Source organism: Tupaia chinensis, unplaced genomic scaffold, assembly GCF_000334495.1.
Source record: "Tupaia chinensis unplaced genomic scaffold, TupChi_1.0 Scaffold143936_1, whole genome shotgun sequence".
NCBI classification, from domain to species: Eukaryota; Metazoa; Chordata; class Mammalia; order Scandentia; family Tupaiidae; genus Tupaia; species Tupaia belangeri.
Genome location: NW_006203787.1, coordinates 331,435 through 353,337, shown reverse-complemented (window position 1 = coordinate 353,337; position 21,903 = coordinate 331,435).

The following is a 21,903-nucleotide window of genomic DNA, read 5'->3' as shown; positions in this document are numbered from 1 at the left end:
CCAAAGAAAACCCTTTGTTTTGTACCTCATAAACTTACACAAGTATCAGTTTACAGTAAAAAAAAATTACAATGATATGAGCAAATGAAGTGTGTGGGAACTCGAAGTGGTATCTATCCACGGTAGAATATTAGCCATAAGAAGGAAATAAATTCTGACACATGCTGCTTGGATGAATTGTGAGGAAAAATTGCTGAGTGAAATAAGCCCCCCACCCCCGCAAAGAACAAGTACTGTACAATTCCACTTAGGAGGTGCCTAGAGCTGTCCAACCCCTGGAAACAGAAGGTTGGTTTGTGGGGGCTGGAGGGGGGCAGGAGGAAAAATGAGTTACTGCTCAGTGAGTAGGTGGGAATGATGAGCAGTTCTAGGCAGGGATGGGGTGAGGGTTGCACAGTGGTGTGAATGTGCTTTGTAGTGGAGCTGTGTACTTGAAGAAAGTTGAATAGTAAATTTGTGTTGTGTTGATTCTACCACAATAAAAATAAACGCCCCCGCTGGTGACTCGTCAGTAGCAAGCTGAGCTGCAGTGTTGGAAGCCCCGTGAGGGACCTCAGTTTGGATCCTAGGATGGGTTTAAAACACTCGGCCTGTGCACACAGGTGCCCGAGATCCTGAGGAGCTGTTGGCTGGGGAAAAGGGGTCGGACTGAGCCTGAGGAGACCCCACCAAGGGGTCCCTTGCCTGTGCGCATGCTTTCTGTCATGAATGAAGTAAAGGCATAAGTTAAAAGAAGCAGAAAACAGCAATGGTTGACATCAAGAAGCACTGGTCTGGCCCGTGGTTGCATTTTCCCACCCACTGTGTAATGTGAAGCCAGGGCAAGTTGTCTGGAATAGTTCATTTTCTTTTGGAATTAGAGCGAGTTATCATTTGGATGATGGTTTGTTCTCCAAAGTTTGATGTTTCCGAATTTGCTGTTTGGGGAGGGTGAGTGTCACCAGCGGTTAAGGTGGATGGATCCCACATGACTGACTGCATAGTTCCGATCTCAGAGCCTTGGGTCTGAAAAGACATGCTAGGACCTATGCATTCCCAAAGTTCCTAAAGGAGGGGGAGAGGGAGGAGAAGGGACTGTGGCGTGACCATGCCCCTTGGGGGTGTTCCCCTCACCTCTTGTGAGCCCATGTGCCCTCCGGAACAATTTTAAATAGATAAGTGGCTGTTGGGAAGTGGTGAAGCTTAGTGGCCCAGGTTGGATCATGGTAATTACCTGCCAGTACCCTCTACTGCCTGCTCAGTTCTGCAGGATCGACTGGCCACTCAATGCTACATAGGGGTTTTCAGGAGAGAATACTCCAAATGCATAACCCTTGCCCTCCCCTGTGTCACTTTAATTCTCTCTCTCCCATGTGTGAGAACAAGTGATATGAGACCCCAGAAGGCTTTCTCCTAGACGACTCTGACTCCGTGTTGAACAGTGAAGTAGAAGTCCTCTTTCTCTATGGAGATGGGAGTTGGCAAGAAAGTGTTCTCCTTGCAAATATTATGGATTAACTTATCTTTTCTTAATAGTTTAAAGATCAGATTCCAGCAAAGTGCCTATTCAGTTACCAATTTGGAATTCGGAATATTTCTTTGACTTCCATGGTTGTGTCCTGATTAACCCATCAGTTGAAAATATCCCAAGTTGAAATGCATTTAATACCCTTAACCTGCCAAATGTCGTAGCTTAGCCAGAGCACTGACATGAGCCTGCAGTGGGCAAGATGATCAACCCAAGACCCATTTTCTTATAAAATGTTGACTCTCTCGTGTAACTTACTAAATACTGTACTGAAAGTGGAAAACAGAATGGTTGTGTGGCTAGTCTGTGGCTTCTGAATCTGTTTGACTTTCATGCACATTAAAGTCACGGAATCATAAGTCATGCCATTGTAAATCAGGACAAAGTAATAAGACTATTAGGGAATGACCTATTATTTTGAGATGTATAACTAGAGTAGTATTTAAGGCAGGGCAATCATAGGTATTTTACCTATAGAAGTTTCTCCAAACCAGAATTTTGTACTTTAAAGGCTGAAGAGTGAACAGATATAAAATGAATTCCCTTATTCAGAACAATATCCTTTGTTCCCTCAGTTTTCTCCCCAAAGTTTTCCAAGTTACAAAGTAACATGTCTAATTGATTTGGTAAGATAATCACCTTTAAGCAGGGCATAGACTAAGACTTAGAATATACATTTTAGGTTTACAGCAAACTTCACAATGAACCCAAAACTGCCCTAAAACATAGTGTACAAGGGGCTGGCAGGTGACATGGTTCTGGACTTCCACATGGCTGACCATGGTTTGAGTCCCGGACCTGGCAGCTTGCTTTTTCCTCCTTTGTTCTGTCCCTCTCTGGTCAAGTTAAAATAAAAATAGCTAAATAATTCTTTTAAAAATAGTATAGAAAAAAGAAGTAAACTAGCTCAATTGGTAAGTTTTTTTTATTTCATTGTTCATTTTACCTTATTTGTTGCTAATGCTTATGTACTTAGAGTCCTTTTGAAAAGGATAAAAGCAAAGGAAATTAATGGAAGGAGATCTGTGTGTGTGTGTGTACGCACACATGTGTTCTAATCATGCAGGCTTGCAAAGCAGCTTAGCTTGAGTGGGAGTTTATGATCTTCCCATGTATTTTTTAAAATAAGTTCACATACTGCTGGCATCCGAATGTTTGCGTCCCTGTCAAACTCATAGGTTAAAATCTAATCTCTAATGTGATGGTGTTGGGAGGTGGGTTTTTTTGGGAGGTGGCTAGGTCATGGAGGTGGAGCCATCATGAAAGGATTAGTGACCTTACAAAGGGCTGAGAAAGACCAGAGTTCATCCCTTCCATCAGATGAGGACATGGTGAGAAGGCAGCATGGAAGACTGGAGTGGGCCCTGCTCAGACAGCAGATCTGGTGCCTTGATCTTGAACTTCCCAGCCTCCAGACTGAGAGGGAAGTGTTGTTTATGAGTCATCTAGTTTGTTTTCTTAGTTTTTTTTAAACAGCATCTTGACTTGTCCACAGCCTGCCCACGCTCCTGTCTGTCTTCAGTCTCACCGAGGCATTCTGAAACAACACACTATTAAACCACTCTCAGACAGCCCGCCCACTTTCCTGAGGGACAGAGCTACGGGAGTGGTCAGGCCATTTGAGTGCACTGCAGTCACCCAGTCTGTGTGCTGATGTGCCTCATTCCTGTGCCAGTTCATGTGAGAATTGGCGCTCCTCTGGTTCGACGTTGGTGAGAAAGCTCAGTAAACAGTGCTCCAGAGCTGCCAGGGATGACAAGGTGCAGACAGCATGATTGACCTAGGCTGGAGAGAAGGAGCGATGGGAATAAGGAGTGGGGAGATGAGACAGGAGGGGTTGGAAAGAAACAGTGGGGTGCCCCATGGCCTAGGATCCCACATGGCTGGCTGCATGTTTGAATCCTGGCCCCAGAGGCTTGAAAAACACATCAACATGTCTATGCATGCCCCAAGTCCCCACAGGATAGAGAAATGGAGGAAAAGGGATTATGTCATGACCATGCCCTGTTGGGGTGTTCTCTCTCTCTCCTTGTATGTGTCTCCTCTCTCTGCCAAGCACACATATCCTTTGACAAATTAAACAACAACAAAACCTCTTAGTAAGGAGCTCCTCCTCTGTGCTAGGTCTGTGCTAAGCCCTTTCATTCCTTACCAATGCCACACAGGCTTCCTGTTATGTCCGTGTTATAGGGAGGTCGGCTCACCTTGACGACAGAGCTGTCAACTGGCAGAACCGAGTTCAAGCTCAGTGTTTAACTCTCCAAATGTAACCTCTTCCCTGTATACTCTTCAGTAAAATGCTGCAATTTTCCTTATAACTTCAATGGACAGAAAAATGTCACCACTGGTGTTTTAGGAGCTAATACATTTAAAAAGTGATGGCAAAAGGGATGTAGCATGGAAGAGAGTCTAGGTTGCCCACAGTCTTAACTCAAGAAAGCATGTATGAATGTGAGGGTGGGAATTTATGGGAATAGTTTTTTAAATTAGTATTTTAATTTACATTTCATCACTGTACTTCTTTACAGTGTACAACTTGATTGTTTCCAGCATGAATACAGTGCATATTAGTCAAGTTCAAGATGTTACTATATACATTATCATCAACAGATAACTTTTAATTTTTCTGTCTACTCAATGTCCCCCCTACCCTGTCCCCTCTCTCTGGGGATACTGTATAACCTCTCACTTTTCTCACTTTCTACCTCATTGTTTTTAAGTGTAACTAGAAGCTAAATGTGTCCTTACTTTGCAGTATTATCATGAGAATTAAATGAGATAATGTAAGAAATGCACCTTGGTTAGTACTCCACAGAGAGAATAGAAGCTCAATAAACACTGCTCTATTTTGAGGATGATTAAGGCCGATTCCATATTCCAGAGTCACCCTGCTGTTTGATCCCGAATAAGTAAATGATTGGTGATCGTTGTCCTTCATTTTTGTGTATGGAATACTTAACTTGAACAGGGGCTATGGAAATCATTATCAATGCACCTAAAAAGACAGCTATACAATATTGAGTAGTCTAGCCTATTGCTGGTTCTTTTCCTTATCATGGTTGTTTTTATTTTTATTTTTTTTTCTCCAAATCACAACAGTAATTTTCAATGCTTTAGCAAACAAATCTCTTTCCCAAAGACTTCTGAATGTAATGCTAAAATATCTTAGGACTAAGTTTGAGCTATGGGCCCTCATTTCCCATCTGTTGACTATGGGCTCTGTAAGCCTTTGGTCTCCCTCTTCTATTTTATATCATGAAATGAAACAGTGTTGTTAGACTGAAATACATGAAGATCATCGAGGCCCTTTATATTCTATCGTGGTAAATCTCTCTTTTCCCATCACTTAAATATCAAATCCAGACAGATAGTTTTCTCTATTCTTTCCATAAAGTAAAAAAATGTCATAGAAGCCTCAATGTCTGGGTCTCTTGTCTAGTCATGTTGCTCTTGAAATAACTCTAAAAATATTGCATGATTGCTTTCCTTGAAACTGATGGCCCTGGTACCTTATAGGTAGACATTTTGCTTATAGATTTTGACTTTTTTTTTTTTTTTAAAAAAAAACAAGGAACGTATCCCTGCAGATGAGGGGACATGTCTTGTAGCTGGTCACTTTGCTGTTCCAGGGAAGGAATTGCTGTCTTACCTAAAGCAATTTTCTAGGGCCATCTTTGTGGCTGAGATCTAACAGCCAATGACAGGCTGCCAACAAAGGTGAGGCTGGAGTCCATGTCCAGCTTCTTCCAACTCTGGTAACTGGTCGACCCGACCCAAGCATATTGTTGGAGCTCTATTGAAAGGGTTGATCTGGGGAATGTTGTGTTTGCATGCAGTGTCATGCCTCGAAGCCTTGGTTTCCAGCCTTTATTTATAAGCCTAATTGTTGCTATGGAAATTCAATATTTAAAGAGGTAATTATTGCTGATCTTGTTGCATGTGTCCATTCTCGATGTCCAGCTGTTAGCTCTTTAGCTCCAGTCTAGCAGATTAATTACTGCTATTGATTACTTTGAGCTTCTCTCTTCACACCTGCAGTCTGTGTAATTAGCTGGTGGCCTCCTCTGAAAATGAGGAGCATTTTCATTCTGGCATTTTGCCATTTCCCAGCCATGTGCACTGCACTGATGAACAAAAGCAAATCTATTTTAAATAGAGATATCTGAGTAATGAACTCTTTGTGTTTTTGAACTATCCGTGGATAATTCAAATTACCCTCTGTTAGCAAATATTGTACCTCGTTTGATGACTATCTGCAAAGAAAAAATTCCAAAACACTGGTTTTTATTCCCATTTCCACCTTGCAGAAATTTGCTCCTGTGAGTGGTTAAAAAAAAAAAAAATCAAAACAACTTTCTAATTCTGCCGCCCGAGGGTATTGGGGTACTGAAATAGGGTTCTTAATGGAGCCCTGTGGAAGCTGCTGAGCTGGCACTATGAGTATTCCAGGCATCCAGGTATTAATGCTCATCTTTTTGTTAGATCCACACTCCTACCGCGTCTAAGACAAATCTCCATTCTTGGGAGTCACTGGTATATATTGGGAATAAAAATCTTCCTGTTAAAACTAATTTAGTCAGCGATACCAGAGAGGGATTGGAGGACTCTTCAAAGTTTTTTGCCCCACTTTATTTCAGTTAGTAAGACCCCTCCACCCCCCAACACACTCTCTGCATTTTGGAAACCAAATCTGGCATTGCTAAACACTGAAATCTAAGGTTCTGCCTCCGATGTCCTGTTCTGATGTGTTCTCATCTGTCGCGTGTTACTGCCTGAACACTCAGGACATACAAGTCGGTGGCAGAATCAAGAGTGGACTTCCCAAGTAATGACAAGCCATGATGACTGCTGGGGCCAGCTGTTGCTTTCCATGCCGACAGGGTCCCACCAATGCCCCCTGTAGCTATTTAACTTGTGTTGGGTTATTATCCTAAGGGTTATTGCTTATTGTAGGAAAGCGTAAAGTGCTTCACTCTAGCCCTTGGCATGCCTCTGCCAGCTTTCATTTGAAGCTTAAAGTGGATAAGTATGTCCCAGAGCCCACTCAGCACATGGAAAGAAAGAAGTTCAAAAGTTACTGCTCGTCAGAACGATAGAGGTACCCTTCCGCGTGTGTCTAGCGCGAACACGTTGGACTACAACAACGCCATGGGGGAATGCGGCCTCATCTCCAAGGCATCCTCAGAAATATGACCTCCCGAGGTTCCTGGAATGGAGTGGGAGAGATGGGCCCGCGGTGGAAATCGGGAGTCATGGCATTCACTCATCAGCTCAATGAAGCTTTGGGGCATCTAATGGGGAGGCTGAACACCGGCCCTCAGACCAGAAGGTCCCCAGCTGGAATCTCATCATTTCCACTGTTTCCAGATTAAAATTTAAATTGTGTGCTGCCATTTGGAGGCCTTCTGGGCAGGGTCTCGTAGAGTCACCAGTTATTAGGAATGCCTCCTATTATCACAACCCTAAGAGCTATTTGAACTGCAGCCTAATGCGCGTGTGATTTCCAAGGACCATTTGCTGTTATCGCAGCTCTGCTTGGATGTGAGGGGGAGCTCTGGCTGGCGTTGTTTTCTCATAGTACCAGAGAGGGGGATCAGAGGCGCCGGAGAATTATTTATCTGGCCATAAATGTGAATTCACCCCAAATAAACAATCTTTTGTTTCTCCCACTTGGGCAAGGTCATCTCTAATTCTGGCAAATAACACACTCTCCTTTACAAGAGTGTAAACTTTCGAAATTCAATGAATTAGAATTTTAACTCTACTGAAACTATGAAAATTACGAAAACATAGTTTTAAAGGGGTTTTACAGTAAAATGCAAAGGGAAAGTTTTACATAGTATTTCGTACTCACAGATGACACCATGCCTTGGAATGACATGAATTTGTGCACATATACATACATGCACATATACATATATAGTTTCGCTGCGAATGCCATGGCAGAAATCAAGTACCCTGACCTTATGAAAGTTGGAAGCTCTGCAGACCTGGCAGACACGTCATGGGTCTCTGGTGTATGGAGTTGGCCCAGCCATTGAGAATGGAGGAGAAATGAAAAGTATCTAGTTAAAGTTTACACCTGATTTTTAAAGTAAAAATTTTAAGTTTTAAAAACACGAATAGCTATTGTGGATGTATTTTCAAAGTTATTGGGAATATGTATTTTTTATTTTAAATTTTTTTACATTTAATCATTACACATCACTTAGCTTATAAAGTGAATTGGGAGTATTTAAGGAAGTACCCATTTATACAAGGGTACTTCCAAATGTTCATGGAAAAATGCAATTAAAAGAGATTTATTTTGATGCAAAAATGTTTGAAATCTGCATACCATTTTTTTCATAATGTGTATGTTCCATAAACCCTTTGAAGACCCCTCATATTTATTATACTACCATAAGGTGTATACTAAAAAGTAGAGTTCAGTGAGAACTGAGAAGTCATTTAATAATAAAAATAGTGCAGCTGCTGACATATCAGGTGTTCACATGCCAGACATTGTGCTAAGTGTGTTGAATACATCTAGTTTAATCTTCACAGCAGATCTATACTGTGGATGTCACTGGTCTCTAGATTTCTATAGAGGAGGACATGGAAGTTCAGAGCTTGCATAACTGGACCAAAGTTACATCTAGCAAGTGACTTCATTTTCCTATGGAGCCAGATTTTACCTCTTCCTGGCTGCTTTATTCCAGCTAGGGATAGTCTTCATTATGTTTTGCTCCATTTATATGGAGTCTTTGATATTTGGACTAGCTGGCCTAGTTGTGGTGGCGCAGGGACAGCACAATGCTTTGCGATGCTGGAGACCATATGGAAAATCAAGGTTTGGTTCCTGGGTTGGCCTATACAGACCAGCTGTGCACATGAGTGTGTGTGCATGCGTGTATGTGTATGAGATCTTGGCTGGCCAGGAAGGTTGAGAGAGAATTGCAGTGTGAGACCCCATTGAGGGTGCTTGTCTTCCTCCTCCTTTCTCATGAAAAGAAACTTCAGAAGTAAAGAAAATGATTTAAAAAATTTAAATTAACTTTATGAAAATAACCACTTACAAACTGGTATCTTTGGACCCAACTGATATGATAGACGCTCTAGTCTAACATTTGTTTTTCCTTGATTTGCTGCTGCTTAATACCAGCAGTTGTGTATGAAGTTGCAAGGTCTTGTTACTGTGTCTTCCCACTTCATGAAAAGTGGGGATGGAGCAAAACTGAGTATTTGTGCAACCATTTCCTGACCCAGGTCTGACAGAATTCTGCGTGACTGTAATAGGTTTCTCCTGTGGGGAAACCCTTTTGCTGGAGGAATACAGGTTATTATTAAATCTGCTACTGGAAATGCATGGAAAATATCCTTCCTCCATGACCTTGGTGCTATTTCTCTTCTGCTATGTACAATTATTTTTGTTTCACTTTGATGCCTGAAGAATTTATTCCAAAGAGACGATCAGAATAGCATCTCTCTATGTATAATGCATAAATATAGAACATATTTTACTTTTCCATACATATGCCTTATATATATACACACATATACATAATTCTACTTATGTGTGTGTTCATTGCTGTTTCATCTGTCTCGCTCGCTCTCTTACACACACACACACACACACAGTTGCTTCTTCATGCAGTGTTTCCAAAATGTTTTTTGGCAAGGACCGGTGAAAGAATGCAGGGCGGGATCTTCTCAGTATTGGGATATGCAAAATATCTTCAGAGTCTATGTACACATCCTTGCTTTTTCAATCATAGGATACTGCTTGCAGGTGAGTGGCATTATCGATAACACATGTTAGAGAGCCTCTGAGAGATTCTCTTGCAAAAACAGAAGACATCAAACTCTTCTGACCATGTGCCTGCCCTTCTTCCATGCTTCACAATGTCCTATCTGCATCAGCTCTTGCCCTAATGAGCTGAAACTACAAAATCTCGGGCGGATAAATTGATTCAAGCCTTGGTTTGATGATCCTACGGAAGTCATTCAATTAATTCTGTTTTGCTACAAGCTAATTTATAACTTAGTATTTATTCAAAAAATGTTGAACATACAAAGCGGTAGGAGACAAAGTAATGAATTATTCTACCTTTTTTCATGTGTTCTTGTGTTCACTACAGTAAGGGAGGAAGAGAGACAGGAAAGAAATGCTTTTGATGTAAGATATGTGGGTATTTTCTTGTCATATCAGGCAGTCTTTAACTGATACAAACAGACTCAGGCCCTCTAGGAGATGCTAATTAGGGCTGGAATGTCAGTGTATTAATTACTGTTACAATGTTCATTGTCTAATAAATAGTTTTTTTTTTCTTCCTTCCCTCTGTCCCTCTTTCCTTTCTTCCTTTTTCATTTCTTAAAGATAAAACTTGATTTCTCGTGGACATACAACTTGTTTTCTTTGTGGTGGGTGTTGGCTGGTCGCTTGGTCTATTCACAGATGTTATGATCTACTTTGCTATGGCAAAGCTCAATAATTAGCCTGTACAGTTTGAGAGAGAAGAAAAGAATCTAAGAGTTTAAATGTAATTTACAGCCCTCTGCCACACTCAGTGTGCTTTTAATGAGTTTCCCGAGATCTACAGGTACTGCAAGTTTTCTCTGCTGATGTCCAGGGCAACCTGTCAAGACATCCTGTGGGGAAGTGTGTTCAGAGAAGGTCAGCCAGGGACCAGAGCTGCGGGAGGCGATGCTGTGATACATAATTGACTTCCTCTGTCTCTGGAAGGTGCTGGAAGGCGAGGCGGAGAGGAAGCTCCCCCTTCTCATTGCCCTCTCCCTCTTTCTTGATTAAACCACTTTTCTTACACCTTGGTCTCCCATCTCTCTTTGCTTTTTTGCATTCTGCAGCCTAAAATTCTGATTGCAACCATGTTGCTTTTGCTGGTGAATGAAATATTTCTTAGAATAATTAGCTCCAGATCTATAAACTGTTCTCCCCCTCCCCATAATCCTTGTATTTTTCCACTCTTTTTCTAAAAGGCCGCAGAAGTGTTTCTTGCCCCAGCATGACAGCTGATGTCATTGCGTGAGGCAAGTTAATCTTGGGATGCTGCAAAAGAAAGTCTTATTCTTTGGGATTCTTTGCTGTAATGTTTTTTTTCTGGCTGTTGTCATTCCTGTACTTTGGAAGACTATATCTGCCCAACAGGCTTCCTACTCCCTCACTCTGGAAATCAATAACTGAGCAAATATGGATTTGTCCAAGTCAGACTTTGCAATATTTCTGTTTATGCCAGTTGGGAAAATCGGCACTCAAAACGGTCCTACTGAACTAAATGTGATTTTTGCGGTGTAAAGGGAACTAATGGCACTGAGGGTATTTCTTTGGTTGCATTTTTACAACGTAGCAATACATGTCTGCTATATGAGGCAGGATTCTGTGAAACACCTACGTCAGTGTCTCCCGAGAAGTTCAGAAAGTGAGCTTGGACAGAATGTCATGAAATCTACTGCCAACGGGGTGACATTGGTACCTCGATGTGCTGCAAAATGTGGCTCTGTGCTTGTGAGCAACTTCCGGATCTTTCCTTTGGCCTTAGGCCCTATGGCCCCTCCGGCCTCCCCACTCCCTTGCTGCTAGCCCCTCTCCTGCATACCACTCTCTGGTGACCTTACTCTTTCTGACCCCCAGACAAGCTAAACTTATGCTTGCCCCAGTCACGGCCCTCTATGTCCCCTCTGCCCAGAGTGACCTTCCCGCACTGTTGGGGCATCACTTTCACTTCCGTCTAAGCTCAGAGGCCGCCCTCTGGAGAGCCTTCGCTCACCTGCCCCTGCTGTAGTCACTCTCTCACCTGACCCTATTTTCTCATAGTCCTATTGCTAATCAAAATCATTTTAAAAAGTTTATTTACACACTTATTTATCTCCCCCACTAGGATGCCATCTCTGACACCAGGCTGTCCCCTGTTGTGTTTGTTATTGTCACCATATCCCCACACGTGATTGTGTCACCAGTGGTGAGCATGGGCTTAAACGCATTCAAGACACTGAATAATGTTGGTTTTTTCATACATGCCTAAGCAGACCTTTCGCTTTGGAGACTGGTTTTCATTGTTGGTTGGCAAATCTGATGATGACCTTGTCTGGTGGTTTCTAGTTCAGAAACTTGTATCAGTGCTTGGACAAGATTCACGGCGGTGTATCAGTCTGCTCGTGCTGCTGTGACAAAATGTTGCAGACTGCGTGGCTCACAAGACAGAAACCTCATTGTTCTGGAGGTGAGACAACCAGGATCGAGACGCCATCAGGGTTGGTTTGTCGGGAGGTGTCTCTTCCTGGTTTGCAGACAGCCGCCACCTTTTTTCCTCCATGGCCCCTCCTGTGTGCATATTAGTATGAGCAAGAGTGAAGGAGGGGGAGAGAACTCTGATGTGTTTTCCTCTTGGAGGACACTAGTCCTATCAGGTTGGCGCCCCACCTTTATGACCTCATTTAACCTGAAGGCCCTGTCTCCACACACAGTTATGTTGGGAATAAGGACTTCCATATAAATCTGGGGAGATGTGACTCAGTCCATAACAGAAGGTGAGGAGAAAGGTGCTTCCCTGAGTTGCCTAAACTGTAACAGATTAGTGGAATCTGATGTGGAATGGTCTGAGGGTTTGACAGACATTTTGACCAAGTATTGCTTGACTTGGAATATATCTCAATAAATGCTATGGCACAAACTGTGTGTGTGTGTGTGTGTGTGTGTGTGTATACACACACATATCACAGACGTATATATACACGTACATACTATATACACACATATAAAAACAAATTTAGGGTTTTTGCCTTTGAGTGTGTGCGCTTGCTGGAATGAGCCAGAAACAGTGAGAGAGAAAGTGAAAAATCATCCTATAGGGGAGATGGCTACACCACAGTCCTCCTCCTCCTGGGATCTTGGGTACACATGCACATGTACCCAGCGTGATTTCCAAGTCACCAAGTCCAGGACTAGAACCATGGTCAGCTGTGTGGGAGTCCAGAGATGTAATCGCTATGCCATCTGCTGGCCCCCCAATTTATATTTTTATGGGCAATTTCATTGAGCTTCTTGTCAGTCTGCACAATGGGGCACAAACATGCTGGCAACTTATAATGTTTCTTTTTGAAGCATAATGGTTAAGCTAGGTATTATGCATAGTTAACCATATATAGTTCTTAAGAATTTGCCCTTAGAAATTTACAGAGCTTTGTGCCTTCAATAGCCATTGATACTATGATGTGCACAAACCAGTAGACAAGTTTGATCCATAAAGCCCAAATAGAAGGCTTAAAAAAAAAAAAAACAAAACCTTTTTTATGTTTCTTCTTCTTTGGGTGAGATATGATCCCTTTAATTTATTTTATTGCCTATTTCCCTAGGCATGAATATTTAGGAGGTACTTAAGGATGGTTTCTAGGTAGTGACAGAAATGGAAATTATTTACCCCAGGAACCCTGCATGTTTTCTTGTTAACTCATTTGCATACTGCTAAATGAATAACATATTTGTGAGACCAGAAGATTTGGAAACTCTCCACCTTTCACACTCCATTTTTATGCTCTATTTTTAGGGTGACATTGATCTTGTTTACCTAAGTTACAGGGCCTCCAATATCTTATACAAATGGGAAAGTTAGCCAGGCAGAATCACATATGAATTAAGCTATTACCTTGTTGGGTGGTGGTTCAGGAAGTTGAAGTGGAATAAAAGGGCCTGCGTGGATAACAGTTTTCAGTGTTTGAATATTCGAATAAAAATTTAAAGCATTACATATTATGTTCATGTATACAGGATAAAACTCAGTAATTTTTTTTTTAAGGCTTTTGCCAGAGGGCATGTACACTTGCTCGAGAGAGACAGAAACAGTGAGAGGAAAGTGAAAAATCCTCTCTCTTCCCCAGTGTGGGAATGGCCAGGCTGCAATCCCTTTCTAGTCTCTTCTCAGGATTTTGGGCACACACGCACATGCACCTGGTGTGATTTTCCAAGCAACGGGGTCTGGGACTCAAATTCTAATGAGCCATGTAGGAGTCCACTGCCTTAACCACTATGCTACCTGCTGGATCCAAACCTAGTGTATTTTTAGGGTAAGTCAGATTGATATAAACTTGAGGGAGGGTTGTTTAAGCACCAAGAAGCTGCCAGAGCAACTGATGGCAGATTGGAATCTTCTAGACCCTTGCATGGGCTTGGAGAAACTGGCCTCTCTCCAGCAAGTCAGACGCTGTTAGCCAGACACTTGAAGCCAGGTCATTTTTCCAATCTAACTCAAGCTATATAAATGTTAGGAGGACAGAAAAACTCCGACGGACATATTCACACAGTATGCAATTAAGTTTGGTGTCGGAAGTGATTTGTCTGAAGCAGAGTGAGAGTGATGTTTACTGGATTTTTGAAATGTTTTTAGGAACTCCAAGAAAAACTGCATGTCCTCTGAGATCTAGCCCCTCTCTGTGGGCTCCATTGGAATAAATGAGCATCTTATTTAACCGGGCTATCCTGCGTGTTCAGTTGCAGATGAAATGCTTGATGTGCTTCAAATCTCCTGACTGTCCTGGTACCATCTGGCATGTGCTAGGGGTCGGGGTAGGTGAGATTCCAGCTAACTCGGCCTCCAGCGGGTCCACACCGCTCTTGTCTACCACGTGATGTCACACCTGGTCCAGAGGCAGAACGGTCTTGTGTCAGACCTTCCACCACCTTTACGCTTTGCCTACTTTTTCACTGAAGCTGTCCGTTCTTAGAGAAAACAGTTGGAATGGGAAATAGCCATTATAGCTGAGGAAAGTGAAACTTTCAGGTAGGCAAGATTTTCCGTTCATTCACACTTCGAGGTATCCCTTCAAATACTGCCTTCCGGGAGAGGAGGGTTTGTGAATGTCTTTCTATATGTGCCACTTCGAGATGGTGCTGAACATCAGAGATCCTGAGTCTTGTGTGGGATAGTGTGTCTACAGGACCCAAAAGAGAACAATGACAGGTGCTAGGGAAAGTGAGAGATACATAGTGTGTCTACAGGACCCAAAAGAGAACAATGACAGGTGCTAGGGAAGGTGAGGGATACATATTTATATTTATATTTATATTATTTATATTTATATTTATATTTATATTGGTGAAAGAATGCAGGGCGGGATCTTCTCAGTATTGGGATATGCAAAATATCTTCAGAGTCTATGTACACATCCTTGCTTTTTCAATCATAGGATACTGCTTGCAGGTGAGTGGCATTATCGATAACACATGTTAGAGAGCCTCTGAGAGATTCTCTTGCAAAAACAGAAGACATCAAACTCTTCTGACCATGTGCCTGCCCTTCTTCCATGCTTCACAATGTCCTATCTGCATCAGCTCTTGCCCTAATGAGCTGAAACTACAAAATCTCGGGCGGATAAATTGATTCAAGCCTTGGTTTGATGATCCTACGGAAGTCATTCAATTAATTCTGTTTTGCTACAAGCTAATTTATAACTTAGTATTTATTCAAAAAATGTTGAACATACAAAGCGGTAGGAGACAAAGTAATGAATTATTCTACCTTTTTTCATGTGTTCTTGTGTTCACTACAGTAAGGGAGGAAGAGAGACAGGAAAGAAATGCTTTTGATGTAAGATATGTGGGTATTTTCTTGTCATATCAGGCAGTCTTTAACTGATACAAACAGACTCAGGCCCTCTAGGAGATGCTAATTAGGGCTGGAATGTCAGTGTATTAATTACTGTTACAATGTTCATTGTCTAATAAATAGTTTTTTTTTTCTTCCTTCCCTCTGTCCCTCTTTCCTTTCTTCCTTTTTCATTTCTTAAAGATAAAACTTGATTTCTCGTGGACATACAACTTGTTTTCTTTGTGGTGGGTGTTGGCTGGTCGCTTGGTCTATTCACAGATGTTATGATCTACTTTGCTATGGCAAAGCTCAATAATTAGCCTGTACAGTTTGAGAGAGAAGAAAAGAATCTAAGAGTTTAAATGTAATTTACAGCCCTCTGCCACACTCAGTGTGCTTTTAATGAGTTTCCCGAGATCTACAGGTACTGCAAGTTTTCTCTGCTGATGTCCAGGGCAACCTGTCAAGACATCCTGTGGGGAAGTGTGTTCAGAGAAGGTCAGCCAGGGACCAGAGCTGCGGGAGGCGATGCTGTGATACATAATTGACTTCCTCTGTCTCTGGAAGGTGCTGGAAGGCGAGGCGGAGAGGAAGCTCCCCCTTCTCATTGCCCTCTCCCTCTTTCTTGATTAAACCACTTTTCTTACACCTTGGTCTCCCATCTCTCTTTGCTTTTTTGCATTCTGCAGCCTAAAATTCTGATTGCAACCATGTTGCTTTTGCTGGTGAATGAAATATTTCTTAGAATAATTAGCTCCAGATTTCTAAACTGCTCTCCTCCTCCCCATAATCCTTGTATTTTTCCACTCTTTTTCTAAAAGGCCGCAGAAGTGTTTCTTGCCCCAGCATGACAGCTGATGTCATTGCGTGAGGCAAGTTAATCTTGGGATGCTGCAAAAGAAAGTCTTATTCTTTGGGATTCTTTGCTGTAATGTTTTTTTTCTGGCTGTTGTCATTCCTGTACTTTGGAAGACTATATCTGCCCAACAGGCTTCCTACTCCCTCACTCTGGAAATCAATAACTGAGCAAATATGGATTTGTCCAAGTCAGACTTTGCAATATTTCTGTTTATGCCAGTTGGGAAAATCGGCACTCAAAACGGTCCTACTGAACTAAATGTGATTTTTGTGGTGTAAAGGGAACTAATGGCACTGAGGGTATTTCTTTGGTTGCATTTTTACAACGTAGCAATACATGTCTGCTATATGAGGCAGGATTCTGTGAAACACCTACGTCAGTGTCTCCCGAGAAGTTCAGAAAGTGAGCTTGGACAGAATGTCATGAAATCTACTGCCAACGGGGTGACATTGGCACCTCGATGTGCTGCAAAATGTGGCTCTGTGCTTGTGAGCAACTTCCGGATCTTTCCTTTGGCCTTAGGCCCTGTGGCCCCTCCGGCCTCCCCACTCCCTTGCTGCTAGCCCCTCTCCTGCATACCACTCTCTGGTGACCTTACTCTTTCTGACCCCCAGACAAGCTAAACTTATGCTTGCCCCAGTCACGGCCCTCTATGTCCCCTCTGCCCAGAGTGACCTTCCCGCACTGTTGGGGCATCACTTTCACTTCCGTCTAAGCTCAGAGGCCGCCCTCTGGAGAGCCTTCGCTCACCTGCCCCTGCTGTAGTCACTCTCTCACCTGACCCTATTTTCTCATAGTCCTATTGCTAATCAAAATCATTTTAAAAAGTTTATTTACACACTTATTTATCTCCCCCACTAGGATGCCATCTCTGACACCAGGCTGTCCCCTGTTGTGTTTGTTATTGTCACCATATCCCCACACGTGATTGTGTCACCAGTGGTGAGCATGGGCTTAAACGCATTCAAGACACTGAATAATGTTGGTTTTTTCATACATGCCTAAGCAGACCTTTCGCTTTGGAGACTGGTTTTCATTGTTGGTTGGCAAATCTGATGATGACCTTGTCTGGTGGTTTCTAGTTCAGAAACTTGTATCAGTGCTTGGACAAGATTCACGGCGGTGTATCAGTCTGCTCGTGCTGCTGTGACAAAATGTTGCAGACTGCGTGGCTCACAAGACAGAAACCTCATTGTTCTGGAGGTGAGACAACCAGGATCGAGACGCCATCAGGGTTGGTTTGTCGGGAGGTGTCTCTTCCTGGTTTGCAGACAGCCGCCACCTTTTTTCCTCCATGGCCCCTCCTGTGTGCATATTAGTATGAGCAAGAGTGAAGGAGGGGGAGAGAACTCTGATGTGTTTTCCTCTTGGAGGACACTAGTCCTATCAGGTTGGCGCCCCACCTTTATGACCTCATTTAACCTGAAGGCCCTGTCTCCACACACAGTCATGTTGGGAATAAGGACTTCCATATAAATCTGGGGAGATGTGACTCAGTCCATAACAGAAGGTGAGGAGAAAGGTGCTTCCCTGAGTTGCCTAAACTGTAACAGATTAGTGGAATCTGATGTGGAATGGTCTGAGGGTTTGACAGACATTTTGACCAAGTATTGCTTGACTTGGAATATATCTCAATAAATGCTATGGCACAAACTGTGTGTGTGTGTGTGTGTGTGTGTGTGTGTGTATACACACACATATCACAGACGTATATATACACGTACATACTATATACACACATATAAAAACAAATTTAGGGTTTTTGCCTTTGAGTGTGTGCGCTTGCTGGAATGAGCCAGAAACAGTGAGAGAGAAAGTGAAAAATCATCCTATAGGGGAGATGGCTACACCACAGTCCTCCTCCTCCTGGGATCTTGGGTACACATGCACATGTACCCAGCGTGATTTCCAAGTCACCAAGTCCAGGACTAGAACCATGGTCAGCTGTGTGGGAGTCCAGAGATGTAATCGCTATGCCATCTGCTGGCCCCCCAATTTATATTTTTATGGGCAATTTCATTGAGCTTCTTGTCAGTCTGCACAATGGGGCACAAACATGCTGGCAACTTATAATGTTTCTTTTTGAAGCATAATGGTTAAGCTAGGTATTATGCATAGTTAACCATATATAGTTCTTAAGAATTTGCCCTTAGAAATTTACAGAGCTTTGTGCCTTCAATAGCCATTGATACTATGATGTGCACAAACCAGTAGACAAGTTTGATCCATAAAGCCCAAATAGAAGGCTTAAAAAAAAAAAAAACAAAACCTTTTTTATGTTTCTTCTTCTTTGGGTGAGATATGATCCCTTTAATTTATTTTATTGCCTATTTCCCTAGGCATGAATATTTAGGAGGTACTTAAGGATGGTTTCTAGGTAGTGACAGAAATGGAAATTATTTACCCCAGGAACCCTGCATGTTTTCTTGTTAACTCATTTGCATACTGCTAAATGAATAACATATTTGTGAGACCAGAAGATTTGGAAACTCTCCACCTTTCACACTCCATTTTTATGCTCTATTTTTAGGGTGACATTGATCTTGTTTACCTAAGTTACAGGGCCTCCAATATCTTATACAAATGGGAAAGTTAGCCAGGCAGAATCACATATGAATTAAGCTATTACCTTGTTGGGTGGTGGTTCAGGAAGTTGAAGTGGAATAAAAGGGCCTGCGTGGATAACAGTTTTCAGTGTTTGAATATTCGAATAAAAATTTAAAGCATTACATATTATGTTCATGTATACAGGATAAAACTCAGTAATTTTTTTTTTAAGGCTTTTGCCAGAGGGCATGTACACTTGCTCGAGAGAGACAGAAACAGTGAGAGGAAAGTGAAAAATCCTCTCTCTTCCCCAGTGTGGGAATGGCCAGGCTGCAATCCCTTTCTAGTCTCTTCTCAGGATTTTGGGCACACACGCACATGCACCTGGTGTGATTTTCCAAGCAACGGGGTCTGGGACTCAAATTCTAATGAGCCATGTAGGAGTCCACTGCCTTAACCACTATGCTACCTGCTGGATCCAAACCTAGTGTATTTTTAGGGTAAGTCAGATTGATATAAACTTGAGGGAGGGTTGTTTAAGCACCAAGAAGCTGCCAGAGCAACTGATGGCAGATTGGAATCTTCTAGACCCTTGCATGGGCTTGGAGAAACTGGCCTCTCTCCAGCAAGTCAGACGCTGTTAGCCAGACACTTGAAGCCAGGTCATTTTTCCAATCTAACTCAAGCTATATAAATGTTAGGAGGACAGAAAAACTCCGACGGACATATTCACACAGTATGCAATTAAGTTTGGTGTCGGAAGTGATTTGTCTGAAGCAGAGTGAGAGTGATGTTTACTGGATTTTTGAAATGTTTTTAGGAACTCCAAGAAAAACTGCATGTCCTCTGAGATCTAGCCCCTCTCTGTGGGCTCCATTGGAATAAATGAGCATCTTATTTAACCGGGCTATCCTGCGTGTTCAGTTGCAGATGAAATGCTTGATGTGCTTCAAATCTCCTGACTGTCCTGGTACCATCTGGCATGTGCTAGGGGTCGGGGTAGGTGAGATTCCAGCTAACTCGGCCTCCAGCGGGTCCACACCGCTCTTGTCTACCACGTGATGTCACACCTGGTCCAGAGGCAGAACGGTCTTGTGTCAGACCTTCCACCACCTTTACGCTTTGCCTACTTTTTCACTGAAGCTGTCCGTTCTTAGAGAAAACAGTTGGAATGGGAAATAGCCATTATAGCTGAGGAAAGTGAAACTTTCAGGTAGGCAAGATTTTCCGTTCATTCACACTTCGAGGTATCCCTTCAAATACTGCCTTCCGGGAGAGGAGGGTTTGTGAATGTCTTTCTATATGTGCCACTTCGAGATGGTGCTGAACATCAGAGATCCTGAGTCTTGTGTGGGATAGTGTGTCTACAGGACCCAAAAGAGAACAATGACAGGTGCTAGGGAAGGTGAGGGATACATATTTATATTTATATTTATATTATTTATATTTATATTTATATTTATATTTTAAAGAACAAAGGGCTGGTAAGATGTGGACAAGCAGGGGATTAAATGAGAAATTGGGTAATTTGAACAGGCTATATTATTTATATTTATATTTATATTTATATTTTAAAGAACAAAGGGCTGGTAAGATGTGGACAAGCAGGGGATTAAATGAGAAATTGGGTAATTTGAACAGGCGATGTATGTGTTTTCCTCTCTGAGACCTGTAAGATCCTTCTTATATAATGCATAAGGAAAAATCATCTTTGCATTTTTTCCTACTTTTTTTAAAGTTTTTGCCATCGTGTGTGTGTGTAAGCCAGAGAGAGGCAGGGGAAGTGAGAATTTACCCCCCAGTAGGGATGGCTATGCTGCAGTCCCTTCTCCTCCTAGGACTTTGGGCATGTACACACATGCCCTGGCTTGATCTTCAAGACATCAGGTCAGGGACTCAAACCACAGTTGCCCCTAGGTGGTTAAGGCACATGGGAGTCCAGTGCATTAATCACCCAACTAATTGCTGGCCCTTTTTTCACTTAACTATGTATATTTTTTTAGCCCTGGCTCAGAGAAAAAAGGGTGGTATGGGACCAAGCAGGTGGCTTGCTGGTTAAAGTGTTGGACTCCCACATGATCAGCTACAGTTCAAGTCCTAGACCTGGTGGCTTGAAAATCCCACCAGGCATGTCTGTGCTAAAAATCCTGAGAAGAGAATGGGAGAGAAGGGGTTGCAGCATGAACATCCCCCTAGGAAGTTATTTCTCTCTCTCTCTCTCTCTACCTCTCTATGAGTGTACATGCCCTATGGCAAAAACCTTGAGGAAAGAAAGGGCAGTGTAACGTAGGAGTTCAATGTAGCCAGTAAAATTCAGAGGAACGCATTATTAATGCACGGCATTCATGTTAAACGATATGGTCTACGGTGAGACTAGTGCCTGGCATGTCATCTGTTCTCTTTCTACAAATCAGCTACAAACAGAAACAGAATTTTTCAGAGCTGAAGATGGTCTGAACTTGGGTCCTTTGGTGTAAAATGTAGGCAAGTCCCGGCCCAGGGCTTCCTGGTCTGCGTGGTCTTCACGTAAGCACTGGCTGCGCCTGATTCAATTAGTGATCAGGGTTGTAGTTGTCATCATTGCTATTTTATGAATTTGAGAGCCTTGATGGTGGATTATATCGACAGACTGCAATTTCTTTCTAAATAGGGCCCTTTGTAATGAAGAACCTCAAGAGTCTTGCAGTCTGGGGTAAAATTGAGTTTTCTCCATATAACAGTACATCAGACATCATTGTGTTTGTCCAGACTTTGGCCAGTAGAGCCATGCAAAATCCGTGTGTATGAGTCATGAATTTGTCCAGATTTGGCTTGCGGGAATGATTTTGTTAACTACACTCCCCCACCCTCCCTCTAAATGGGATGCTAATGATGAACACGCAAAATTTCCAGATGGAAACGTTCCAGGTTTTAACATCTGAATTTATTAGTCCTTAAAAACTCTAACCTATAGGCTGTCCTAAAAGAATGTTCGGTGTTTCTGAACTCAAGTTCTATATAGATTATTTTCTAGTCACTAATTTTATAAGATATCTTCTGATGAGCTAGTGGTTTTCTAAAATGGTGCGTTGACTGTAGAATTTAGAATGAGCTTATTTAAGGTTGAACTTGGAGCTTTTACCAAGTGATTTGAAAGCCATTCTGTGAACTAGTATACAACCTGTCTATGAGCTGGATAACTAAGAAAGGACATTGAAAGAGGATCCCATATTCTGGGTAGAAATCACACTGACAGAGTTAGTAGGAATTACGGCAAAAAAGAAACAAAATGTTTAAGGATCATAAAAATGGAAAATAATCTGTTGATAATGCATATGATAATATCTTTAACTGGACTAATACACACTATTCATGCCGGGAAAATTCATTTTACAAGCTCTAATGATATACAGTGATTGACTAAAAATAAA